The following is a 25,772-nucleotide window of genomic DNA, read 5'->3' on the forward strand; positions in this document are numbered from 1 at the left end:
TGCAGCAACAGACACAGAGTTCAGCGGTACTCCCAGAGGGGGTAAACCGATAAAAGGACTCGGGTTGCCCGTCGAACCAGGACCCGGAGGGGACAGATTGGGCCGGCAGCCAGTTCACATACAGCAGCAGGGCCACACAGAAATTGCGCACAATAAGAGGCGAAGACCCCGGCAGGGTCAAAGTAACTCAAGAGTTCCCATACAGACTCCGGTGACAGGACTGGTTGTAAATCCTTTTATGTTAAAGTAAACTGGTTAAACGTTTCAGTGCCTCAGTCTTTCATTTGGACAATAGCCATCTATCCAGGATCGAGATCGTCACCGCTGGGAGAACCTGCTGCTGATCAAGTAAGTGCCTGTCCCCTCATGATACCCCTTACACTGTGCATTGCCTGAGGCCACAGCACCGGGTCAAGCCACCTGTGACATCCCCCTCAAGAGACAGACTCCATTGGTCCGGTGCTGGGTATCCCGGTCTCCTGGGCGTCACACTCATATTACATGTGCCTGGCTGAAGGGTAACCAGCATGGAGTAGTCCGTGACATCAGGGGCTTACAGGCTGCAGCAAGCGCAATGAGTGGCACAGCTAGACACCCAGCGTGGGGCCGGCCTTATCTGCATTCTCCTTGTGGTTCTCTGTCCGCAAACCTAGAACTGTAAAAATAGGCGCAGGGGAAGACACAAGAGGGAACCAAAAATAATAAAGTATGGGCAGGTTTGTTTTCAACATTCCCAAAACTTGTTTTTTGTTCTTGGAGATGATCCACAGTTGGAGACTTTTCGTCCCTTCTAACCACTGGGACAACTGCTCATGGAGAGGCTGCTGGCAGAGGAATGGTTAAAGTTTCAGATAGTGATAAGGCATACTGAAACTTTTAAGAAGCACTCCTAACATCCCCCAATCCTGTCTACCCAGGTAATGTAGCATTGGTGTAAACTTACCATTCTAAGTAATGTGACAAAGGGGCTGACAACGTGTGGGAGCAGAGTCTGCAAACAGCATACATGTGGACAAGTGAGCCCTCGCTCCCACCAGCAATCCTGGGGAATTGAGAAAGCATGGAATCAGCTTGACTACAGACTTTGCTCTCAAACTTGGACAGCCCCTTTAAATTCTGACTTGCCAAGTTACACAGGGGCTGTTTGTGAAAGGGACTTCCAGTTCATGCATAATGCAAGTCTATAGAGCCTTGTTCTCCATCTCATAGGCTTACACTAAGAAAGTATAGCAGCGCCCCACACAGCAGTCCCTGTGTGTGCAGGAAACAAGTAGTGCCTACGTGACCATAAGTGAGCCGCCGCTGGAAACCAGGGTAGATGGCGATCAGCAAGTACATAACAAACGTTAGGAAAGAAATACCACTTGTGGTTATTGGTGTCATCTACTGCATATAAAAGTGTTATCAGTCATTGTACAGGAGGGGGAGGAGGTGAGCTGTAACATCACCTATTGTGAATGGTGGATCCTGTGTTATCTACAGGTGCTATCAGTAATTGGACAGGAGAAGGTGAGCTGTGACATCACCCATTGTGAATGGTGGATCTTGCAATAACAGCTGTGTATGGAGAAGTTACCAGTTGTTGTAATCCTGCCTGAATATCAAATGTCAGGCCAATCCATACACATTATTTGCATGGATGAAAGCCATCGCTCTAGTTGCCTCTCCCTTCCTCCATAGGAACACAACACTGGGCCAAGTGCTCCTGTGTCCACTATGGAAAAAGTTGCTGCCAGACTCCTCTGGCAGCAGCTTCTCTCTCTATTAAAAACACATAAGGCTGCCGTCACACTAGCAGTATTTGGTCAGTATTTTACATCAGTATTTGTAAGCCAAAACCAGGAGTGGAACAATCAGAGGAAAAGTATAATAGAAACATATGCACCACTTCTGTATTTATCACCCACTCCTGGTTTTGGCTGAGAAATACTGATGGAAAATACTGACCAAATACTGACCGTGTGACGGCAGCCTAAGGAGCGAACGTTGGAATTTCAAAAGACAGAATCCTTCACTACCCCGACAATTGTCAAAGGAGAATTGGAAGGCCCCTCACACAGACTGTCAGCCAATCAGTAAGGTGAAATCGGAAAGATTTTAGGGTTTTGTTTATAAAGGGAAATGTAGATTAGAAGTAAACCCAAAACAGGGCACCCTCTGAGCCCAGTGTCCCCAGCAGTCACACAATATTGTTGTTAGGACACTTCATACTGATGAACGTTGCATCCTTCATTTCTTACAACTAGTCACGAGATTGCTGGTGGCCGCAGGGCTCAGAGCAGAGGACTGGGGTAGATGTGCTTTTATTTTTCTTCTTCACAGTTACTAATCCATACAATGACAACACCAGAAACCGCCACAGCGGTCAGACCTCTGATCACACTCCTGGCACATGACTCCAAATATAAAACCACTTTGATAGAGACACACACAACAAAGTATGGGTCCATATAAATCACACAAGGCCTGGCATGACCATGACTGGCAGAAAGAGGAGAGTTGAGCAACAACCATCAAATTGCAAATGGAAACGCTACAATCAATTTATAGAACTGCACTGATGTGCAGGTACAGCGAGCAGTGTCTGCCATAGCTCAGCCATCAGGACTATTCTTCCCAGCTAAACAAATGAGGAAGCCTATGAGGCATGCACGCCCCTCGCACTCTTGGCAAGGAATCGGAATAAGCAGGGCACCTTCTTGCTTGCTTACTACTAGTAGACACCAAACCAACCACATGTGCAACATCTGGATTCATTCAGTTTGTTTTTAACCCCTGCAATTCTAGAGAACAAATAAAAGCAAAAATTTCCTCCCTTGTGTCATGGCCTACTTGTCCAATGATTTTGCTTTGCCCCGCTATCCCAGAGGCACATGAAGCATGGGTACTGCGTATCCAGACTGCTGTCCAAGCAAGAAGTTCACCATCTTCAGATCAACACAAATCCACCACTGATGTTCAGAACGGATTTTCAATGACACGATTTTTACACTTTTCTGTCAACAAGTTTTGTTGAGTGAGCAATAGGAAGAGACAATGGTTACCACTGTGCAAGAACACATTTCAAGCTTCTAATGGAGCAGATCAAAAAAGCCAATTCCTGGGATATCATTGAAGTTCTTCCTTTTGGTTGAAATATGGGAGACCCCTCTCGTCAGGCTGCAATTTTAACTTCCACCTTTATAAGATTTTGGTCTTTATTAGAATTGAGTGAATTTGCGGAGGTTCCCTCTTTTTCGGCAAGCTATAGCTCAGTGTTCTCCAACTCCGGTCCTCAAGAGCCACCAACAGGTCATGTTTTCAGGATTTCCTTAGTATTGCACAGGTGATGGAATTATTGCCTGTGCATGTGATGCAATCATCACCTGTGCAAAACTAAGGAGATCCTGAAGACATGACCTGTTGGTGGCTCTTGAGGACCGGAGTTGGGGAGCATTGCTATAGCTGGATACATGGAGCATGCCGGCCAGTTAGCTGAACGGCACCGTTTGACAGTCATGACACATCCAACCCAACAAAAAAGGCTCTCCATGCATGTGTCATGACTGACGAAGCCGGGTTCCCTCTGCATCTTAAGGGAAATAATGGTGTGCACTCAGGTCAAAGGTAAGTAGGTGCTGCTAAAACAGACCATGTGATCCAAAACAGTCATATCAAAAATTACCGCACACTTGAAACGGAGATGATGCAAAAATATTAACAAGTTTACTGTGTTCACAAAATCAGTTTCCACAAAAAGAGAAAACAAACGTGCAGATAGAAGCCGGGTTCCCTCTGCATCTTATTCGGCAAGTGCTATAGCTTGCCGGAAAAAAAAAGGGATCCTGAGCAAATTCACTCAGCGTACAGACTTAATGACAAGAGTTAAGAGTTCAGATGCCTGCTTGGACAGATTCAAGTCTCGAAGCAGGTCATCGAGTTCTTTCTGGCTTAATAGATGAGGCCTCAAAGAGCCTCCCTCAAACTCACTTCCACTGGTACTACCTGCCATACCCTCCAATCCCTGCCTCTCTTCATATTCTGACGGTGGATGGGCTTGTAGTCTGGTGAACACTGGTATGGAAACGTCGTTGCCATGTGGAATAGGTTGTCTTGCCGATTCCAAATCAGGATAAGCCTTTAATCTTTACAACACAAATATAACAATCATCAGGGTGGTTTTTCGGTTCTCTCCATACCATTGGCACACCAAATTTTAAGCTTTTTCTTTCACCATTTGTCCACTGTCATAGGTGCTCCACACATGGGCTCCACATATGGTTTTCAGCACAAGACTTATCCTGGTCTCCAAGCTGTGCTCCATAATAAGTCCAGCATACTTAATGCTGATATTTCTTCTGTTTGCCAACCATGTACTCTCCACAGATGTAGCAGCATACATCAGGATTGTTGATGCAGGCTCTTCTTGATGAAGTCCTAATTTTTACATGTATTTATTTAGACAGAACTTTTGGGGTGTAAACCAAGATTGACCAACTTTTATGGTAGCTGACTTCTTTCCTTAGCAAATTCACAGTAGAATTCCGGCTTCAATAAAGTCACTTTTCTAGCATTCTAAGCCTACAAATTGAAATACAAAATATATGGGATATTTCATTACCTAAGACACTGTTAAAGAGTCAAAAGAGCAAAAGCCATTACATTTGTTATCACACACAGGTCACATTAGGGGAATGCATTATTTTCATGGATGTCCATTATCTTAAAAACTAGAACCAATTCAGCAAAAGTAATGGGATTTTTGCATTCAGCACCCTAAAAGGTAACCTAAACACATTCCAAAAACCTTGGAACCTGGGAAAAAAAAAAAAAATTGAATAAATCTCAAATCTATTTTTGTTGTAGTCCTGCAATATGCCAATATATCCTAATTAAAGGAAAAAAAAGTCTGATCTAGCTTCCTCTGGATCCTAAAATCATTCATAGATATATTATTTTTTGCACAACAAATGATCTTTAAATATAAGGCCAGTTAAAGAGATGGTCCCAACCCACTGCCACTATAGAAAAGAGGGAGCTGCTATGTTCTGGCAGCATCTGAGCCCATCCCCCACGGCAGCCAGTAACAGCTGATCGGTGGGGTGACTGCTGTTGTACCATGATCATAAATAAATGGCCTAACCCAACAATAAGCTATTAATATACATATAAAAAAAATTTCAAATAAATATCTTAGTCCTTTTAAGCCCACTATTCTGCCTTTAGCTCACAAATACTGATGTGGGAGTGGGACCTACAGAGAGAAAGTATCAGGGAAGGATTCTCACCTCTTCTGTGTTTTTCTAGTTGTGCTATTGCCATGGAAGAAAGAAACCATTACTATAGGTCAGTGGAAAGTCTCCTAAGTTTAGACTGCTGCTGGGCAGTGTCCTTTGTGCGGAGCGATCTCACATGTGAATGCTGTCAGATAATTGGCCACTGGCACCCTGCAGCAGCGCACACCCACACGCTGGCAGCTGTAACCACACACAACACTAAACTTTTCTATACAGAAAAAACAAAGGTACAGCAACTTCTACCCGCCTGACAAAGGTCAGAAGGACACGTCGCTGAAAATCCGGATACGCTGGGAACTTTTCCAACCTACGCTGCAAAACTAGAGCTCACGTGCAATGATCTGCACGGTGCACACTCCTCTTGCACAGTAAAGTCTAAACTCACTGCATCTTTGTAATACACTACAATAGGCATACAGTGGCTATCTACGTCATACGACTGGACAAACCACATACCATCGAGCAGTGCGAGGGAATGTCAGTGTGGACGATCACATGTGACAGCACAAGGCTCTGGTATTAGAGCAATGTCAGAGTAAATAACAGCCGGAAGTTGTGCTTCACCCACAGGAGCACGGGCAACACCAGATGGAAGTAATACAGCTGTCCTACGTGACAGCTACACCACAGAAAGCACTAGGCCAGAAAGCAACACCATAGAAAGCACTAGGCCAGAAAGCAACACCATAGAAAGCACTAGGCCAGACAGGAGCTCCACCACAGAAAGCGCTAGGCCAGACAGGCGCTCCACCACAGAAAGCACTAGGCCACACAGGAGCTCCACCACAGAAAGCACTAGGCCACACAGGAGCTCCACCACAGAAAGCACTAGGCCACACAGGAGCTCCACCACAGAAAGCACTAGGCCACACAGGAGCTCCACCACAGAAAGCACTAGGCCAGACAGGAGCTCCACCATAGAAAGCACTAGGCCACACAGGAGCTCCAACACAGAAAGCACTAGGCCAGACAGGAGCTCCACCATAGAAAGCACTAGGCCAGAGAGCAACTCCACCATAGAAAGCACTAGGCCAGACAGGAGCTCCACCATAGAAAGCGCTAGGCCAGACAGGAGCTCCACCATAGAAAGCGCTAGGCCAGACAGGAGCTCCACCACAGAAAGCACTAGGCCAGACAGGAGCTCCACCATAGAAAGCACTAGGCCAGACAGGAGCTCCACCATAGAAAGCACTAGGCTAGAGAGCAACACCATAGAAAGCGCTAGGCCAGATAGGAGCTCCACCATAGAAAGCACTAGGCCAGACAGAACCTACGCCATAGACAGGAGCTCCACCATAGAAAGCACTAGGCCAGAGAGAAACACCATAGAAAGTACTAGGCCAGACAGGAGATCCACCATAGAAAGCACTAGGCCAGAGAGCAACACCATAGAAAGCGCTAGGCCAGACAGGAGCTCCACCATAGAAAGCACTAGACCAGAGAGCAACACCATAGAAAGCGCTAGGCCAGACAGGAGCTCCACCATAGAAAGCACTAGACCAGAGAGCAACACCATAGAAAGCGCTAGGCCAGACAGGAGCTCCACCATAGAAAGCACTAGGCCAGACAGGAGCTCCACCATAGAAAGCACTAGGCCAGACAGGAGCTCCACCATAGAAAGCACTAGGCCAGACAGGAGCTCCACCATAGAAAGCACCAGGCTAGAGAGCAACACCATAGAAAGCGCTAGGCCAGACAGGAGCTCCACCATAGAAAGCACTAGACCAGAGAGCAACACCATAGAAAGCGCTAGGCCAGATAGGAGCTACACCATAGAAAGCACTAGGCCACAATGAGAGGGTTATTGTCAAGATTCCAAGAGGACATTTATATACGTATACTCTAAAGGGCTTTTAAAATATTGTCCGGTCTCAGGGGGGCGGGGGTGGGGGAATGCAGTGTGCACACTCAATTCCACTGGAGTTCTCGTGCGGGTGAGTAGTCATGTGACTAGGAGAGTTGCATATTTGTAGACAAGACTCCTACGTTTCTCAATTCTTTTCTACTGAATCTTGCTGAGACTAGTTGACACAGAAAGCAGGACACTGTGTACACACTGCATACTGTCATGATCGGCAGTCCGCAGACTGGACAGGCCTTTTGACATCCTGCATTACATATATCTGCAAATCTCAAATACAGACTGAATATTAGGGTACACTCAGCAACTTTCCAACGATCATGACCAGCGATACGACCTGGCCGTGATCGTTGGAAAGTCCTTGTGTGGTCGCTGGAGAGCTGTCACACAGACAGCTCTCCAGCGACCAACGATGCCGAAGTCCCCGGGTAACCAGGGTAAACATAGGGTTACTAAGCGCAGGGCCGCGCTTAGTAACCCGATGTTTACCCTGGTTATCATTGTAAAAGAAAAAAAAAAACCCACCATACTCACATTCCGGTGCCTGTCACGTCCCCGGCGTCCGCTTCCCTGCACTCCTCCTGCATCCTGTGTAAGCGCCGGCCGTAAAGCAGAGCGGTGACGTCACCGCTGTGCTCTGCTTTACGGCCGGCGCTGACACGGGATGCAGGAGGAGTGCAGGGAAGCGGACGCCGGGGACGTGACAGGCACCGGAATGTGAGTGTTTTTTTTTTTTGTTTTTTTTTTACATTTACAATGGTAACCAGGGTAAACATCGGGTTACTAAGCGCGGCCCTGCGCTTAGTAAACCGATATTTACCCTGGTTACCAGTGAACACATCGCTGGATCGGCGTCACACACGCCGATTCAGCAATGTCAGCGGGTGATCCAGTGGCGAAATAAAGTTCTGGCCTTCTATCTCCGCTATCGTTATCGTTGTAATGTTGTTCAGTGTGAAGGTACCTTTAGCTATAGAAGGTGTACAGGGAGCTTAAGATAGGAAACCCTGTCAGACAAGCAGCTCTCCCTCATGACTCCACCCAAACACATGTGACAATGGGGAGAAAGCAGCTGTTAGGTCTTTAGTTCTCCCTGGAGATAAGTTGCCTCCAGAGGTGTCCAAGTCCTTCTCTCCTGATCAGTTGGAGGCTAGCTGGGAGGCCCAGCATACAATGTTTGCAGGTTCGGCTGGCCTTCACATATATAAGCCTCTAATTGGCCTAAGGGTAGGCGCAGATGATCAGTAATCGCTGCTGGTTGGAAGCGGCGTACTTGTGCAGTGTCCAGATGTTACAGCACAGTGGATGGGATGTTAAGAAATCCTATGCACACTATGCGTGCAGACGCACACAGCTCACCCGCAGAGACTGACATGTGGCACGTCTTTCCAAACCGCAGTATGCCAACTTCTCTTGCAGTGATCAGAGTCTCCGCAAGATAAATTTCACCAGTGGAATGTATTGGACGTGGTGAACCCACACGGTTCAGTGATCACATGCGGATTCACCTGCGTTCAATAGCCGGCAGAGGACTGTTGCTGCATCCAAAGCACTGCCAGTTACGCATCCTCTGCACTTGCCCTCACAGACGGTATGATGCAGCTTCACATGACTTAAGACACAATGTGGAGTTAGAGACTTTGGCCTGGACACAGATCATGCAGCCAAAGGTTGCTCAATGCCGCGTCTACAATGCATATGGACAGGGTAGCCATTGCCACCGGCAAGTGTACCTAGCAAGCTACAAAAAGTGGGAACAACCTGGATTTTTAGCAACTTGCTCATCAAGGTACACTGCAGGTCTACAATGCAAGAATACTCCCCTGGTCTCACAACAAAACGTTGTTGTGTGCCCATACACATTAACCATAAACCAACGCACGAGCAGATCTACATCCAACAATGAAACTGCAGCACCAAGAAGGAAAAGTCGTGGAATCAAGGACAGCACAGGATAGAGACAGGTTACCGATTAGCAAACAATGAAGTTTTCAAAATCTTACATTTATTTAGTAAAGGACCATGTACAGAAATCTCTGCACTTACGGCCTCGGATGCCATGACCGAGCTTGTGTGTCGTGCTGAAGTGTAACTGCACCATGTCATACGGCACAGGAACGGAGGGGACATATATTGCTGGGCTCCCACTGCAACAATCACAGCCATGAGGGTCCTGACTGACGAGTGTCTGCAGCATGTAAAGACCCTGCAAGACACAGGAGCCATCTCGCTCCGCCAATCTCAGGGTGCCGATAGGCCTCTGGCTACCATGGCAACATAACTATGACCACCATACACAGCAGCCCATCAGATCCCACCAAGGACGGGGTTTTTGCACATGAAGAGTTAATAAAAGTTGGTTACCAAATGGTCCCACAAAAAAGCTCAACACAGTCATGTCCAAGGAAATCAATGGATGTCTGAGGAATATTCTACTGAATGCAATTTGATAAATCAAGATCCACTGCTGTGATTACTGACCAATGACGTCCCAGATGTGCTCGATGGGGAACATGTCCGGAGACATTGCAGCCATGGTAGCAAGTTTAGGACACGCAGGCTACTTATGTCACTGCTTTCAAAGTCTGTAACGGTTCAGAAAGAACTTTTTTTTTTTTACGTGGTTAGTAAGTAGGAAGGTTATTGTAACTACGCGTTTTGACACCTAAGGTTAGAGGGAAAAAAGAATTCTGCTTATTCAGCTCTCCTTATTAAAATAAGGGCTCGCTCACAATCAGGGCTGTGGAGTGGGCAAGCCAAACCTCGGGCTCCGACCCCACCAAAATGGGCTTTGACCCCACAGCCCTGTTCACACTTTCTTTTAACACAGCTGAGTGCTATGTGATGTATATAGGATAGCACTCGGCCCAATATTATACAATGGGGCAGAGCAGATCTGTGATGTTTATAGGATAATGTTATACTATGGGGCAGAGCAGATCTGTGATGTTTATAGGATAATGTTATACTATGGGGCAGAGCAGATCTGTGATGTTTATAGGATAGCACTTGGCCCAATGTTATACTATGGGGCAGAGCAGATCTGAGATGTTTATAGGATAGCACTTGGCCCAATATTATACTATGGGGCAGAGCAGATCTGTGATGTTTATAGGATAATGTTATACTATGGGGCAGAGCAGATCTGTGATGTTTATAGGATAGCACTCGGCCCAATGTTATACTATGGGACAGAGCAGATCTGTGATGTATATAGGATAATGTTATACTATGGGGCAGAGCAGATCTGTGATGTATATAGGATAATGTTATACTATGGGGCAGAGCAGATCTGTGATGTATATAGGATAATGTTATACTATGGGGCAGAGCAGATCTGTGATGTTTATAGGATAGCACTCGGCCCAATGTTATACTATGGGGCAGAGCAGATCTGAGATGTTTATAGGATAGCACTTGGCCCAATATTATACTATGGGGCAGAGCAGATCTGTGATGTTTATAGGATAATGTTATACTATGGGGCAGAGCAGATCTGTGATGTATATAGGATAATGTTATACTATGGGGCAGAGCAGATCTGTGATGTTTATAGGATAGCACTCGGTCCAATATTATACTATGGGGCAGAGCAGATCTGTGATTTATATAGGATAGCACTCGGCCCAATATTATACTATGGGACAGAGCAGATCTGTGATGTTTATAGCACAGCACTCGGCCTAATGTTATACTATGGGGCAGAGTAGATCTGGGATTATAGAACAATCGCAGCATGCAATATTTGGATTACACCACCCCATACAAGTCTATGGGTGCCTGTGAAACATCGGACTGCATTCTGATGTCATCCCAGTGCAGGCCAATGTACATGCACAGAGACAATGGAGAAGTTAATTTCTCAGTCTTCTCTGCACTGTTTATATGATTTTTTTTCCATGCGAGAACAATCACAGCTCAAACTCGAACAGTATCATTAGCATTATTGGTCTGATTCGCTCGCATAAGGGAAACTGACAGCCATGTGATCCCAGCCTAAAAGGGAGGCTAGGCTAAACTGAGGGTGCAGGCTCAAGTGGAGACAGGAGAAACAGTGGACGAGCCATGAGATACAGAGACCAAGCACAGTGAGCTAGCCCTGCTATTTTGAGATCTCCTATAGAAGTGAATAGACCACAGTGGATGTACGGCCACCTCTCTTCCTTGGTGGCACCACACCAATTAGACATTAGTGGCACATTCAGAGGGTACCCCAAAAGCATCCAAGATGGGACAACCTGTAAGACTATTTATGGAGCACTAACAAGCTGGTAAATTCTAGGTACAGAACTTCATTTTGATTGGAAACAGTCACGTTTCACAAATGCTCTAGGGAGATATATAAGTAAATGAGCAGAGCACACGAATGCTGCGGTCATTAAGCCATAACACAAGTAACATAATACAAATGTTTGATACAAGAGGCCACCAGAGACTTTCATCTAGTCTCCTTCCTCAGTACGGAACCCACACAATCTACCAGGGAGGGCATCCAGTAGTGGGTACAGACTGGCACCTGTTCTGTGCAATGCACCCAGTGTCCTGCTACGACCCAGGGCCAAATCATGAGATCATGCTCGTGTGCAGCTGCTTCCAGCATAAAGCAGAGCGATCCCCACCCTGAGCAATGGGGTCTGCAAACCACACAAGGGACAGATTTCCTCCAGTTATACCGTATATACTCGAGTATAAGCCGAGATTTTCAGCCCAAATTTTTGGGCTGAAAGTGCCCCCCTCGGCTTATACTCGAGTCACGGTAGCGGTGGGGTCGGCAGGTGAGGGGCTGAGGGCGCTGGGGTATACTTACCTAGTCCCAGCGATCCTCGCGCTGTCCCTGCCGTCCCACGGGCTTCGGCGCTGCAGTTTCTTCCTCTCTTCAGCGGTCACGTGGGACCGCTCATTACAGAAATGAATAAGCGGCTCCACCTCCCATAGGGGCGGAGCCGCTTATTCATTTCTCTAATCAGCGGTGCCGGTGACCGCTGATAGAGAAAGAAGCTGCGGCACCGAAGACAGGAGGGGACAGCGCGAGGATCGCCAGGACTAGGTGAGTATGTTATATTCACCTGTCCTCGTTCCAGCCGCCGGGCGCCGATCCATCTTCCCGGCCGGCGCCTCCATCTTCCCGGCGTCTCTGCTCTCTGACTGATCAGGCAGAGGGCGCGATGACGCATACAGTGTGCGCGGCGCCCTCTGCCTGATCAGTCAGAGCAGAGACGCCGGGAAGATGGAGGCGCCGGAACGAGACGCCGGGAGCTGCAATCAAGGGAGGTGAGTATGTGGTTTTTTTTCTTTATTGCGGCAGCGGCGGCACAAATTTATGTGGAACATCTATGGGGCACAGTGAACGGTGCAGAGCACCGTATATGGCACAGCACAGCTATGGGGCACAGTGAACGGTGCAGAGCACCGTATATGGCACAGCACAGCTATGGGGCACAGTGAACGGTGCAGAGCACCGTATATGGCACAGCACAGCTATGGGGCACAGTGAACGGTGCAGAGCACCGTATATGGCACAGCTATGGGGCACAGTGAACGGTGCAGAGCACCGTATATGGCACATCTATGGGGCACAATGAACGGTGCAGAGCACTATATGGTTCACACCTATGGGGAAATATGAACGGTGCAGAGCACTATATGGCACAGCTATGGGGAAATAATGATCTATTTTTATTTTTGAAATTCACCGGTAAATGCTGAATTTCCACCCTAGGCTTATACTCGAGTCAATAAGTTTTCCCAGTTTTTTGTGGCAAAATTAGGGGGGTCGGCTTATACTCGGGTCGGCTTATACTCGAGTATATACGGTAAATAGTAACCTTCCTGTAGTAGCTGGAGAAAGTAACAAGCAGAAGAGGTGGAGCAGCAGCTGCCCCCTGCAGGGACACAGCAATCAGCGTTACCATGGCAACACCTAATGCTACGCCGTTTAAAGAACACTAGTGACGGAGGATGGCGGCAGGTGTGAGGAGCGCATGAATCTGCTGTAGCCACTGAGGGCACGGATCTACAGCAAGTGTCTGCATCATCTTCTACTATAGAATTGTCTAAGGGTCTCTTCCGTCTTTCTGTCTGTCTTTCTGTCTTTCCAGGGCTGTGGAGTCGGAGTTAGTTTTGGTTAGAGTCGGTAGAAATGTACCGACTCAGACTCCAGCTTTAAAAAAAAAATAAAAAAAGTATTAATATTTCATAATTGAACTTTCATATGAATTTTATAAATGTTAAGGTACCGTCACACATAACGATATCGTTGCTTTTTGTGACGTAGCAACGATATCGTTACCGAAATCGTTATGCGTGACAGCGACCAACGATCAGGCCCCTGCTGGGAGATCGTTGGTCGCTGGGGAATGATCAGAACTTTATTTTGGTCGCTGATCTCCCGCTGACATCGCTGAATCAGCGTGTGTGACGCCGATTCAGCGATGTCTTCACTGGTAACCAGGGTAAATATCGGGTTACTAAGCGCAGGGCCGCGCTTAGTAACACGATATTTACCCTGGTTACCATTGTAAAAGTAAAAAAAAAAAAAGAAAAAAAACACTACATACTCGCATTCTGATGTCTGTCACGTCCCCCGCCGGTGTCCACAGGGTTAAAACTGCTTTCGGCAAGAGCGCTGCTAATGCACGCGCTGCTGCCAAGAGCTTCCGTGCACTGACTCAGCACCGGCAGTAACAGCGGTGACGTCACCGCTGTGCTCTACTTTACGGCCGACGCTGACAGTTTTAACCCTGTGGACGCCGGGGGACGTGACAGACATCAGAATGTGAGTATGTACTTTTTTTTTTTTTTTTTTTTTTTTTACTTTTAGGCCATGTTCACACGATCCTTTTTTTCATGCGGAATTGCCGCGATTTTCCCGCTGCGGGTCCGCAGCTGTTTTCCATGCAGGGTACATTACATTGTACCCTATGGAAAACAGGAACTGCTGTGCCCACAATGCGGAAGACAAAAAAAAAAAACCGCGCTGAATAGCTGCGGGAAAAAAGAAGTACCATGTCACTTCTTTTTTCGGAGCCGCAGCGGTTCTGCACCCATTGACCTCCATTGTGAGGTCAAACCCGCAGATGAAAAAAATATCTGCGGGTTTTACTGCGGTTTGTGGTGCCGAACCGCTGCAGCAGGAAGTGCGGGGAAGCGGGCGGAAGTGAGTGGGCGGAGTGTGGCTGCCCCCCCGTGCTCCGATCCCGCCCCCCCGTGCTCCAATCCCACCGCCCCGTGCTCCGATGCCCCCCCCGTGCCCTAATCTCCCCCCCTTATACTTACCCGGCGTCCCGGTATCCGTCCGCCCGTCTTCTCCCTGGGCGCCGCCATCTTGCAAAATGGCGGGCGCATGCGCAGTGCGCCCGCCGAATCTGCCGGCCGGCAGATTCGTTCCAAAGTGCATTTTGATCACTGAGATATAACCTATCGTTCCAAAGTGCATTTTGATCACTGAGATATAACCTATCTCAGTGATCAAAATAAAAAAAAAAAAAAATAGTAAATGACACCCCCCCCCCCCCCCCTTTGTCACCCCCATAGGTAGGGACAATAAAAAAAGAATTAAGAATTTTTTTTTTTTCCACTAAGGTTAGAATAGGGGTAGGTGTAGGGTTAGGGGTAGGGTTAGGGTATTTTCAGCCATTTTAACTGCATAAAAAAAAGGATCAAAAAAAGGATCAAAAAACGCATCAAAAAAAAGACCAAAAAAAAGGACCTGCGTTTTCTGCCAAGAGCTGCAGTTTTTTAAAAACAGTCCTGAAAAAAAAAGGATGGAAATCAGGAACGTGTGAACATACCCTTACAATGGTAACCAGGGTAAATATCGGTAAGTTCACTAAGTGAACACATCGCTGGATTGGAGTCACACACGCCGATCCAGCAATGACAGCGGGTGATCAGCGACCAAAAAATGGTCCTGATCATTCCCCAACAACCAACGATCTCCCAGCAGGGGCCTGATGGTTGGTCGCTGTCACACATAACGAGATCGTTAGCGGGATCGTTGCTACGTCACCAAAAGCGTGACGTTGCAACGATATCGTAAACGATATCGTTGGGTGACTCCAGCTTAACTTTGTCACTGACAAAATATCTTGCAACTGATGGCTGCAAAGTTCTCTGCTCCTTTGTTTGGCTGGAAGAGCTGGGCACGGGTTCATTGGTTTGGATGCAGTCTCATACACTGCTTTCAGTACTTCTGGATGAAAGCGCTGTAAATGTCGCTTTAGATTAGAAGCTCTGGTAGGAGCATTTTTATCTTTGCCTGAATATGCACTGATCTTGGCTTCACAGCATTTGTTTTGTTTTGGCTTACAAATACTGATGTAAAATACTGACCAAATACTGCTAGTGTGACGGCAGCCTTACATCACACTGCACTCAGATTAGGTGGCAAAAACCTGGTGACAAATTCCCTTTATCATCCAGGTTACAAACAATAGTGAACACCATAGCTGACAACTTGCTGCATCAGCCACGATCAGTGTTGGCACAGTCTATGGGCGTTTAACCCCTTACGTGATGCTGTCAATACAGCATCTTGTGGGTTGACAGGGTGTGGGGACTCCCTCTTTAACCCCATTGGCACCCTAAGATCTTGATCGTGTGGTCCCGATATTGGCCATGGCAATTCACTGGCAAATAACGGACTTGGAGTTTGCCGGCTACAGTGGTCTTTTCAAAAGTTATTAAAATTTAGGTAGTTAAAATAAAACTCTCATTCCTATTATGCCACTTTGCATCAAGTCCTGAAAATCACCCGAAGGCTGCCGTCACACTATCAGTATTTTGTAAGCCAAAACCAGGAGTGGAACAATCATACACTGCTAGTGTGACGGCAGGCGAAGGGTTAACAAACCCCTTAACAGCAGTTTTCAGTATGTCAGGGGTGCTGTTTTTAAAATGGTATCACTTTGTGGGGGGGGGGGGGGGAGGAGGGTTTCCAGGTGTGACTTCATGGCAGCTGGTGCATTCAGTGTGCACTACACAAGTACTAGAGACTCAGCACTGATCTGGTTAAGCTCACATATGTTCTGCGCAGCTTCTGTATGTCCTGGTGACTTACACCCTCCCAAGTCTTTTTGGACCTCTCTCTCCTCCTTGCCTACTTCCATGTCTCCTCCATAGCTTTTGAGGTTGTTTTTTTTATATTCACTACACATTTAAATGAAATTCTATAATACATTTTTTTTCTTACTACTACGTGGTGGTTAATGGCTTACTCCATCCTTCTCTTGGGGATGTAATGCTTTTGGAAGTACTCCACTAATCTAACTTTGCCTCTTTATATGTGGGGAGAACAGCACTTTAAAATAGGTTCTCTGCCTTGCTACAAAATCTGTGCTATATGAATATCATTTTCATCTTTAGGAGGTAACGCTGACCCTTGTGTGCGCATGCGAACTGATACTGGCTTTGCATGTACAGAACAGATGGGCGCATCAGCCCACCTGGCTCTCTGAGGACGCGGCGCATCAGCCCACCTGGCTCTCTGAGGACGCTGCTTGATACACTTTCGAGTCCAGGAGCGACATCTAGCAGAGAGGAACAAGGAAGAAAACCGCACCCAGCGAATGTCTAGCGGGCAGTGTCAGTGCGCACATGCAGGGCAGCGAGTGCTTCCAGCACAAGCTAGGGACAGTTCCAAAGATGCAAGGGGCGCAACCACGAAACCAGCCAATGGCCTCACTAGGTCAGGACAGAAGCCGCCTCATTTGCATATGGATTAATCGTCATTGTCACAAGCACTATCAGTAACTGGTCTGGCGCTAGTAGGATTTTTATTGGGTGAAGTTCCCTATATCCCTGCCCTATCAGATACTGCAAGCAAAAACTATTGAAAGAGCATGTTTCCTATTGCCCGATATAAAACACCATACATTAGATTTTTGATCCAATGAAGCTCGTGTACTTCCATATCTGTATGACATTTCAAAAGAGAAAAAAAAATATAAATAGAAATATCCTTCTCTGCCCACCCGTATGCTTATTGACTGCTCCTTAGTGCACACTGTCCTTTTGGTTGTCAAATGCGTGAGAAACATACCCAGCAGTATCGCTCTGGTGAACAAGTCACAAAAAAAAAAATAAAAAAAATTAAAAGTTGCATTCTGAGGTCACAGCGCTACCGTGTCAGCAGGCACTTAATAGCAGACCCCACTATCGTCAACAATACAGGGGACACAGCATTGGTTTAGTGCTGCATCCTCCATTTATGTGCATGGCGGCGCTCCCAGCCATGGCTGTACAGGGAACAGTGAAGGGAACACCGTACAGCCCCAGAGCGGTGGTCATCTCATCCCCAAGATCAGGTCACCACAATCCTTTCACATGCGTCCCTTCCCCCCAAGCAAGCAGCAGTTCTTGCAGCAGTTGTAGTGCAAACGCTCGAAATACCAGTAACCAGCTGCAGCCTGCACATGTGCAGTATACACATGGCTGGAAGGAGGGACGGGCACCCAGTGGTAGAAACACAACCAAGCCATCTTTACAGCAGATCTTACGGCCTGTTCACACAGACAAGCTTCAGATCGACAAAGTCAAAGGGAGAACTCAATTGTTATTTTTCGGACGAAAGTACATACTGTAAATCCACACACCTGCACTATCCGGATAGGCGGCAGCCATCTGAGATATTGCCCTGAGGGCTTGCACTTCCCCAGTTGGATAATTATAGGAGACAATTACTAACTAGCTTGGATGGCTCAATACTATGGCATTGCATTCTCGGAGACGCAGCGATGAGCAAGTAGTCTAAGTGCCTTGTTAGATGTCTGCAATTCCAGCATTTGTGACGTTACTCATCAGACCAGACCCAAGTATAAGCTGATCGATACAGACGTGTGCACAGGACACCACAGATCTCAGCGCCGCTTACAATTTCCTTTGCAAAACAAAGATTGAAGTTATGAGCAAGTATTCAGACCTGCGCTTCCTTCTTCCTATTTCTCAAGAGGCCGTCTCATATCTGGAGACATGTAGAACACGTTCAGGCCAAAGCTGGAGCCCACATTACCCTGTCCCCTCCATGGGATTAATGACCTGGACAGACCGCGTCATGTAGAGACATCTGATCAGTCAGGGTCACATCTTGTTCTAAAAGTCATAATAAATAAATTCTGACATAAAGGAATGCTATAAGGGCAAAACCTGTCAGTAAAGTGCACCTGGTAACAGGACTGCAGGTCAGCACGATTACCAGGATACCAGACTTGTAAAACATTTTTATGGTGAAAAGTTTAATGATGACCCAGAAATCTAGTTTTTTTGTCATTTACTGAGAATTGTAACTGTCTTCGCTGATGGTGCCGTGATAGGCTTTTTTGTGTGGTGAGGTGTAGTTTTTAATACTATTTTGGGGTACATACAGGAATTTAAATTTTTGCTTCCCAGCATTTATCATATGGATTAAATAATTTTATATTTAAAAAAATCAGGCCCTCACAGACGTGGCAAAACCAAATTAATATTCTCAAGTGAAATTTTAAAAAATAATCGTTAAAAATCAGCGACTCCTATGAAGCCCGGCCTGTGGGCTACAAACATGGCAACCAGCAAGAACCCAGCTGCCATGATAATGCTGCAGTATCTGGTAGTGACGTCACTAATAGTGCGCCCCCGGGACCACATCAGACAGACTGGTACAAAAGTCTGCAGTCATCCCATGTTACTGCAGAATCGGGACAATGCCATCTGCATACTTGCAGTCACCTGCTAACGAGACTCACCCAGTTTTTATCAAGTTGTTTTATCGAGAGAAGCCGAACGCGGCTAGTCAACAAGTGACTGATGCCATTACATACATGTGGTCACCCGCCTGCATTGGCAATACTGGGGAATCAGGACAGCGTGTGCCCATTGCAGTCACGATCTAGCAGGTACAGAGTAACCGCAGTATCAAGTCACAAGTCTGGACAGCCCCAGTCCTACAAGTCCCCCACCACTACCACTGCTGACAGTCCCACAAGTCCCCCACCACCACTGCTGACAGTCCTACAAGTCCCCCACCACTACCACTGCTGACAGTCCCACAAGTCCCCCACCACCACCGACAGTCCTACAAGTCCCCCCCCCCCCCCTCCACCGAGGACAGTCCTACAAGTCCCCCACCACCTCCAAAAGTCCTACGGACACAGAAATCCATTGTAAGTTTATTGTAGGCAGAGCCCTTTGGCTCGCTGGCTTGTGGGTGGGAATGGTCCGGAAGGGAACATTGACATACAGGTCCTTCTCAAAAAATTAGCATATAGTGTTAAATTTCATTATTTACCATAATGTAATGATTACAATTAAACTTTCATATATTATAGATTCATTATCCACCAACTGAAATTTGTCAGGTCTTTTATTGTTTTAATACTGATGATTTTGGCATACAACTCCTGATAACCCAAAAAACCTGTCTCAATAAATTAGCATATTTCACCCATCCAATCAAATAAAAGTGTTTTTTAATAACAAACAAAAAAAACAACAAATAATAATGTTCAGTTATGCACTCAATACTTGGTCGGGAATCCTTTGGCAGAAATGACTGCTTCAATGCGGCGTGGCATGGAGGCAATCAGCCTGTGACACTGCTGAGATGTTATGGAGGCCCAGGATGCTTCAATAGCGGCCTTAAGCTCATCCAGAGTGTTGGGTCGTGCGTCTCTCAACTTTCTCTTCACAATATCCCACAGATTCTCTATGGGGTTCAGGTCAGGAGAGTTGGCAGGCCAATTGAGCACAGTAATACCATGGTCAGTAAACCATTTACCAGTGGTTTTGGCACTGTGAGCAGGTGCCAGGTCGTGCTGAAAAATGAAATCTTCATCTCCATAAAGCATTTCAGCCGATAGAAGCATGAAGTGCTCCAAAATCTCCTGATAGCTAGCTGCATTGACCCTGCCCTTGATGAAACACAGTGGACCAACACCAGCAGCTGACATGGCACCCCACACCATCACTGACTGTGGGTACTTGACACTGGACTTCAGGCATTTTGGCATTTCCTTCTCCCCAGTCTTCCTCCAGACTGGCACCTTGATTTCCGAATGACATGCAAAATTTGCTTTCATCAGAAAAAAGTACTTGGGACCACTTAGCAACAGTCCAGTGCTGCTTCTCTGTAGCTCAAAAGTGGCTTTACCTGGGGAATGCGGCACCTGTAGCCCATTTCCTGCACACGCCTGTGCACGGTGGCTCTGGATGTTTCCACACCAGACTCAGTCCACTGCTTCCTCAGGTTCCCCAAGGTCTGGAATCGGTCCTTCTCCACAATCTTCCTCAGGGTCCGGTCTCCTCTTCTCGTTGTACAGCGTTTTCTGCCACATTGTTTCCTTCCAACAGACTTACCATTGAGGTGCCTTGATACAGCACTCTGGGAACAGCCTATTTGTTGAGAAATTTCTTTCTGGGTCTTACCCTCTTGCTTGAGGGTGTCAATGATGGCCTTCTTGACATCTGTCAGGTCGCTAGTCTTACCCATGATGGGGGTTTTGAGTAATGAACCAGGCAGGGAGTTTATAAAAGCCTCAGGTATCTTTTGCATGTGTTTAGAGTTAATTAGTTGATTCAGAAGATTAGGGTAATAGGTCGTTTAGAGAACCTTTTCTTGATATGCTAATTTATTGAGACAGGTTTTTTGGGTTATCAGGAGTTGTATGCCAAAATCATCAGTATTAAAACAATAAAAGACCTGACAAATTTCAGTTGGTGGATAATGAATCTATAATATATGAAAGTTTAATTGTAATCATTACATTATGGTAAATAATGAAATTTAACACTATATGCTAATTTTTTGAGAAGGACCTGTACGTGTTTTGCTGCTGACATGAGAGTGGGGTTCCTTCTGCAGCACGCACAAAGTTGTTTGCAAGCCTCATTCAGATAAAGGGGACAGTTGCAGAATATCCAGGACATGCATCTATACCCTTCCTAGAGAGTAATGGCATTTGCCCACCATTTCTTGAGAGAGTCTTAAATTAACAACTAGTCTGTGCAGTCAGATTCCGACTGCTCTTAAAAAGCTGCCTAACAAGAACCCTGCTTGTAAGCAACGTGACCATGTTCTTGACCAACGGGATACCGGATGGTCAAACCCCATCACTTGTGGAATCGCACAGCTCATTGCTGGCACCCTGGTCCTCAACGCAGGGTACATGACTACCTGTGACATCAGATAGACCTTTGTGTCAATCTGGTCACCACATTTACTTTTAGCCTCTGTATTGATGTTATTTTACCATTTACAGTCACCGATTTGGAACTGTACAAATAAAGCGCATCACCCCACAGCATTTCCCTCCTTATATTCAGGTCTGTGCGGACTCAAAACTACAGTCTGAGCAAGCAGGAAACGTTTAATTTGACAAGACGAGGGGATGAATAGACCACAATGACTTCACAACACACCAAACAAGCACTGCTGTAAAAAACAGTTTTGATACTTTATTGGAATCTCTGAAAATTACAGGACATTTCATTAACAGCTCTAACGCCATGTTCACACATTGCGTTTTATTCTGCGGGCAAAACCTGCTCTCTTGGCAGTAAAGAAGTCACTTACAAACAGCATGTTCTGCACATTTTTATTGGCTCTTGGCATGTGTTTAGCTAAAATTTGCATAAAAAAAAAAAAAAAAAAAAAAAAAGCAGTAAAAACGGAACGTGTGAACTTGAACTAACATTCTGTAAAGCCTGCTGCCGTACAACGCTGGAGACATCATGGTGCACAGGAAACAACTAGTCGATGGGGCCAAGCCAGAAATTATCACAATAATCTACAGCAATGCTACACGGCAAAGTATAAGGATGAAGATGCCCTACCAGCCCAGCGACAGGTTTATTGGGTCTGATTCTTAGGCTATTTTTTTTCGTCTCAAAGAAGGAACTGAATTGCAAGAGACAGAAAACAAGAAAAACAACAAAGCACGCTAGGTCCAAGGGTGTCTGCGTAGCCTAAAAACAAGCCTCTCATTGAGCTTTTACCTGACTTCTGAAAGTACGGACCTGGGCGAGTGGGATAAATAAAGTCATTGCTGCTCAAGGTCGCCAAACCGTTCCTGCAAAGAAGACAAATAGACATCTTAATAGGCGCCATAATACAAACAACGATAACCTAGAAGAGAAGCCTATTACATTAACATGTCTTTACTAGAATGGTGTTATCCACAGGATAGGTGATAACTTATTGATCAGTATGGATCTCAGAGGCCAGACTGCTTGGCACGTTTACCCCTGTTAGAGGAGCAGCAGTGCTCATACCCATTCCATTATCTACTGGTGTGCTGTCTCAGATATTTCCCAACAGCCCGGCAGAGAATCAATAGAATGGGGATTGGGTATCCGACCTGTAGCTTCATTTTGGACCAGGCATAAAGATTCCCCATTCTGCCAATTGGTGTGGGTCACAGCGATCTGCCCCCATCAATCAGTAAGTTATCACCTAGCCAACTTGTTTCACTGGACAGCCCCTTTAACATGCTCAAGCCTCATATCCGGTGTTGGTTTCATGTAAAACAAGGATATATTATACAGATTGTTGGGAGTCCTTGCCAGTCTCAAGATCTGCGTTATGGTCAATGGAAGGAAATTGACAATTTAAAGGACAAAGGCTGATTTCTGCCTATTCATTGGCAGCCAGCAGATAGTTATTAGACATGTTGTCCCGGCATTGATAAGACTGCTGTGTGATAATTCCCTTACAATGGCAAATACCTGCACGATTCCATCCAAAACGTTCCCAGTCTTCGCGTACCTCTGGCCATCTTCACCTTGCAGTTTAACTAGTTCTTCTCTGAAAAAGAGTCTGTATTTACAGCTTTATGAAAATTGATCCAAATTAGACCAGAAATAAAGATGGAACCGAAATACTCTGCTTGGACATCATCCTACAAGTTCAGTGTGCTGTCGCTCAGTTTGCTACATGGCAGATTAGTTATCCCACTGTCTCGACAGCACGACAACCCTTACTGACAACCAGACTAGCTGTCAATCTTTCCACAAAGTGTAGGCGCGTGCTATATTTAATGATTACAGCACCAACTTCTGCTGTCTGTGTCTGAAGGCATTCTAGCGGCAGGAGACATGCAGCAATCCACTGGAGCAAATGTAATGAAGCAGAAGGTTAATGAAAATCAAAGTGCACCATAATAAAATAAATAAAGGGCATATATTCACAGAAATGAAAGTCAGGGATATGTCCACACCTCCGCAGGCCTTAAACTCAGACTACAGTAAATGATAAAACTGCAACCTGAATACCAAAAAACTCCATGACTAGCAGCCAAGTTCAGTAACTGTTTTAATCAAAAGGGGTAATGTCACATTTGATAGATTCAGGAAGAGATACTCGATACCAGTGACCTTAAGGCCATGTCCAAGCATGGCAGCAGATCAGCACACCACAGGGTGATTGCAACACGTGTGACCTTTGCTGCTGATTGCTGCCAAGATCCATGGTAGAAATGATCTGGCCTTGGGGCAGGTGCAGATGACCGTAGATTCTCGCATTGGAGGGAATCAGGTCAATTATGCAAACCACCGATCAATGTCAGCATACTATGATCCCATTTTCTGTGATTAAGATGGAGAAAATACAGCGCTCCATCTTTACCATTCTGAGAGTGAGCGGGAATCGGGCTGCACTCCCATGTGACCCGAGTTCAGTCCTATGGTTTCCATGCACTCATTGACTTGCATGGCCGAGTGCGATCTGAATGTCAGATAAAGCTCTGAGATGCTGCAATTTTTTTCCAATTTGTGTAAGAGAAAACAAAAAACATGCACATGTGCAAGGCCCCATAGGACATTGGTCTGAATGCAATCCGATGTTTGGACAGATCACACTCGGACCAAAATTACAGTCGCCTGCACCTGTCATTAAAGGGTTATTCCCTCAAATCAAGACTTGTCCCATAATTCACTGATCACTGGTACAACCAAGCCCCTTTGTAGAGAACTGTCTTGTCGGAGCTGCACTCGTCCTCCTCTCTATTCATCACCCCAGTGGTTGGACCTCCAGTGATCAGCAAGTTATCCTCGATCTTATGGACAGAGGCTAACTCTTGGTTCTGGGAACAATCCTTTAGAGTTAGAGATCAGCATTTTGTCTTCTATTTCTGTGGACGGTAAAACTGTTAAACTTGGCAGAGAGTAGGAATCTCCAGAACAATCAGTCTATCAATTAAGACAGTTGTAGCCAATCACAGTCATCAGCTATGAGTTTTGCATGTATCCGCTGAGGTGATCAATTGGCTGCAGCGGTCACATGATCGATGGATGAGCCGCCATCCCTGCAGGACCACCACGGAGGAGCCGCCATCCCTGCAGGACCACCACGGAGGAGCCGCCATCCCTGCAGGACCACCACGGAGGAGCCGCCATCCCTGCAGGACCACCACGGAGGAGCCGCCATCCCTGCAGGACCACCACGGAGGAGCCGCCATCCCTGCAGGACCACCACGGAGGAGCCGCCATCCCTGCAGGACCACCACGGAGGAGCCGCCATCCCTGCAGGACCACCACGGAGGAGCCGCCATCCCTGCAGGACCACCACGGAGGAGCCGCCATCCCTGCAGGACCACCACGGAGGAGCCGCCATCCCTGCAGGACCACCACGGAGGAGCCGCCATCCCTGCAGGACCACCACGGAGGAGCCGCCATCCCTGCAGGACCACCACGGAGGAGCCGCCATCCCTGCAGGACCACCACGGAGGAGCCGCCATCCCTGCAGGACCACCACGGAGGAGCCGCCATCCCTGCAGGACCACCACGGAGGAGCCGCCATCCCTGCAGGACCACCACGGAGGAGCCGCCATCCCTGCACGACCACCACGGAGGAGCCGCCATCCCTGCACGACCACCACGGAGGAGCCGCCATCCCTGCACGACCACCACGGAGGAGCCGCCATCCCTGCACGACCACCACGGAGGAGCCGCCATCCCTGCACGACCACCACGGAGGAGCCGCCATCCCTGCACGACCACCACGGAGGAGCCGCCATCCCTGCACGACCACCACGGAGGAGCCGCCATCCCTGCACGACCACCACGGAGGAGCCGCCATCCCTGCACGACCACCACGGAGGAGCCGCCATCCCTGCAGGACCACCACGGAGGAGCCGCCATCCCTGCAGGACCACCACGGAGGAGCCGCCATCCCTGCAGGACCACCACGGAGGAGCCGCCATCCCTGCAGGACCACCACGGAGGAGCCGCCATCCCTGCAGGACCACCACGGAGGAGCCGCCATCCCTGCAGGACCACCACGGAGGAGCCGCCATCCCTGCAGGACCACCACGGAGAAGCCGCCATCCCTGCAGGACCACCACGGAGGAGCCGCCATCCCTGCAGGACCACCACGGAGGAGCCGCCATCCCTGCAGGACCACCACGGAGAAGCCGCCATCCCTGCAGGACCACCACGGAGAAGCCGCCATCCCTGCAGGACCACCACGGAGAAGCCGCCATCCCTGCAGGACCACCACGGAGGAGCCGCCATCCCTGCAGGACCACCACGGAGGAGCCGCCATCCCTGCAGGACCACCACGGAGGAGCCGCCATCCCTGCAGGACCACCACGGATGAGCCGCCATCCCTGCAGGACCACCACGGAGGAGCCGCCTTCCCTGCAGGACCACCACGGAGAAGCCGCCAT

The 25,772-nt window shown here is 47.4% G+C and overlaps 1 long non-coding RNA gene across 2 annotated transcripts; it reads right to left on the reverse strand.

The window, feature by feature from the left end:
* Positions 1 to 4,083: 4,083 nt before the first annotated feature.
* Positions 4,084 to 24,615, reverse strand: LOC138644641 (uncharacterized). Of its 2 annotated transcripts, none has more exons than XR_011314637.1 (2): positions 22,126 to 24,615; positions 4,084 to 4,560 (listed from the first exon to the last, which is right to left on the reverse strand). It is a non-coding gene; the product is annotated as an uncharacterized lncRNA (long non-coding RNA). The 2 variants fall into 2 exon arrangements; XR_011314636.1 differs by having other exon boundaries at positions 22,105 to 24,615.
* Positions 24,616 to 25,772: the final 1,157 nt, after the last annotated feature.

The sequence above is a fragment of the Ranitomeya imitator genome, chromosome 1, assembly GCF_032444005.1.
Source record: "Ranitomeya imitator isolate aRanImi1 chromosome 1, aRanImi1.pri, whole genome shotgun sequence".
NCBI lineage: Eukaryota > Metazoa > Chordata > Amphibia > Anura > Dendrobatidae > Ranitomeya > Ranitomeya imitator.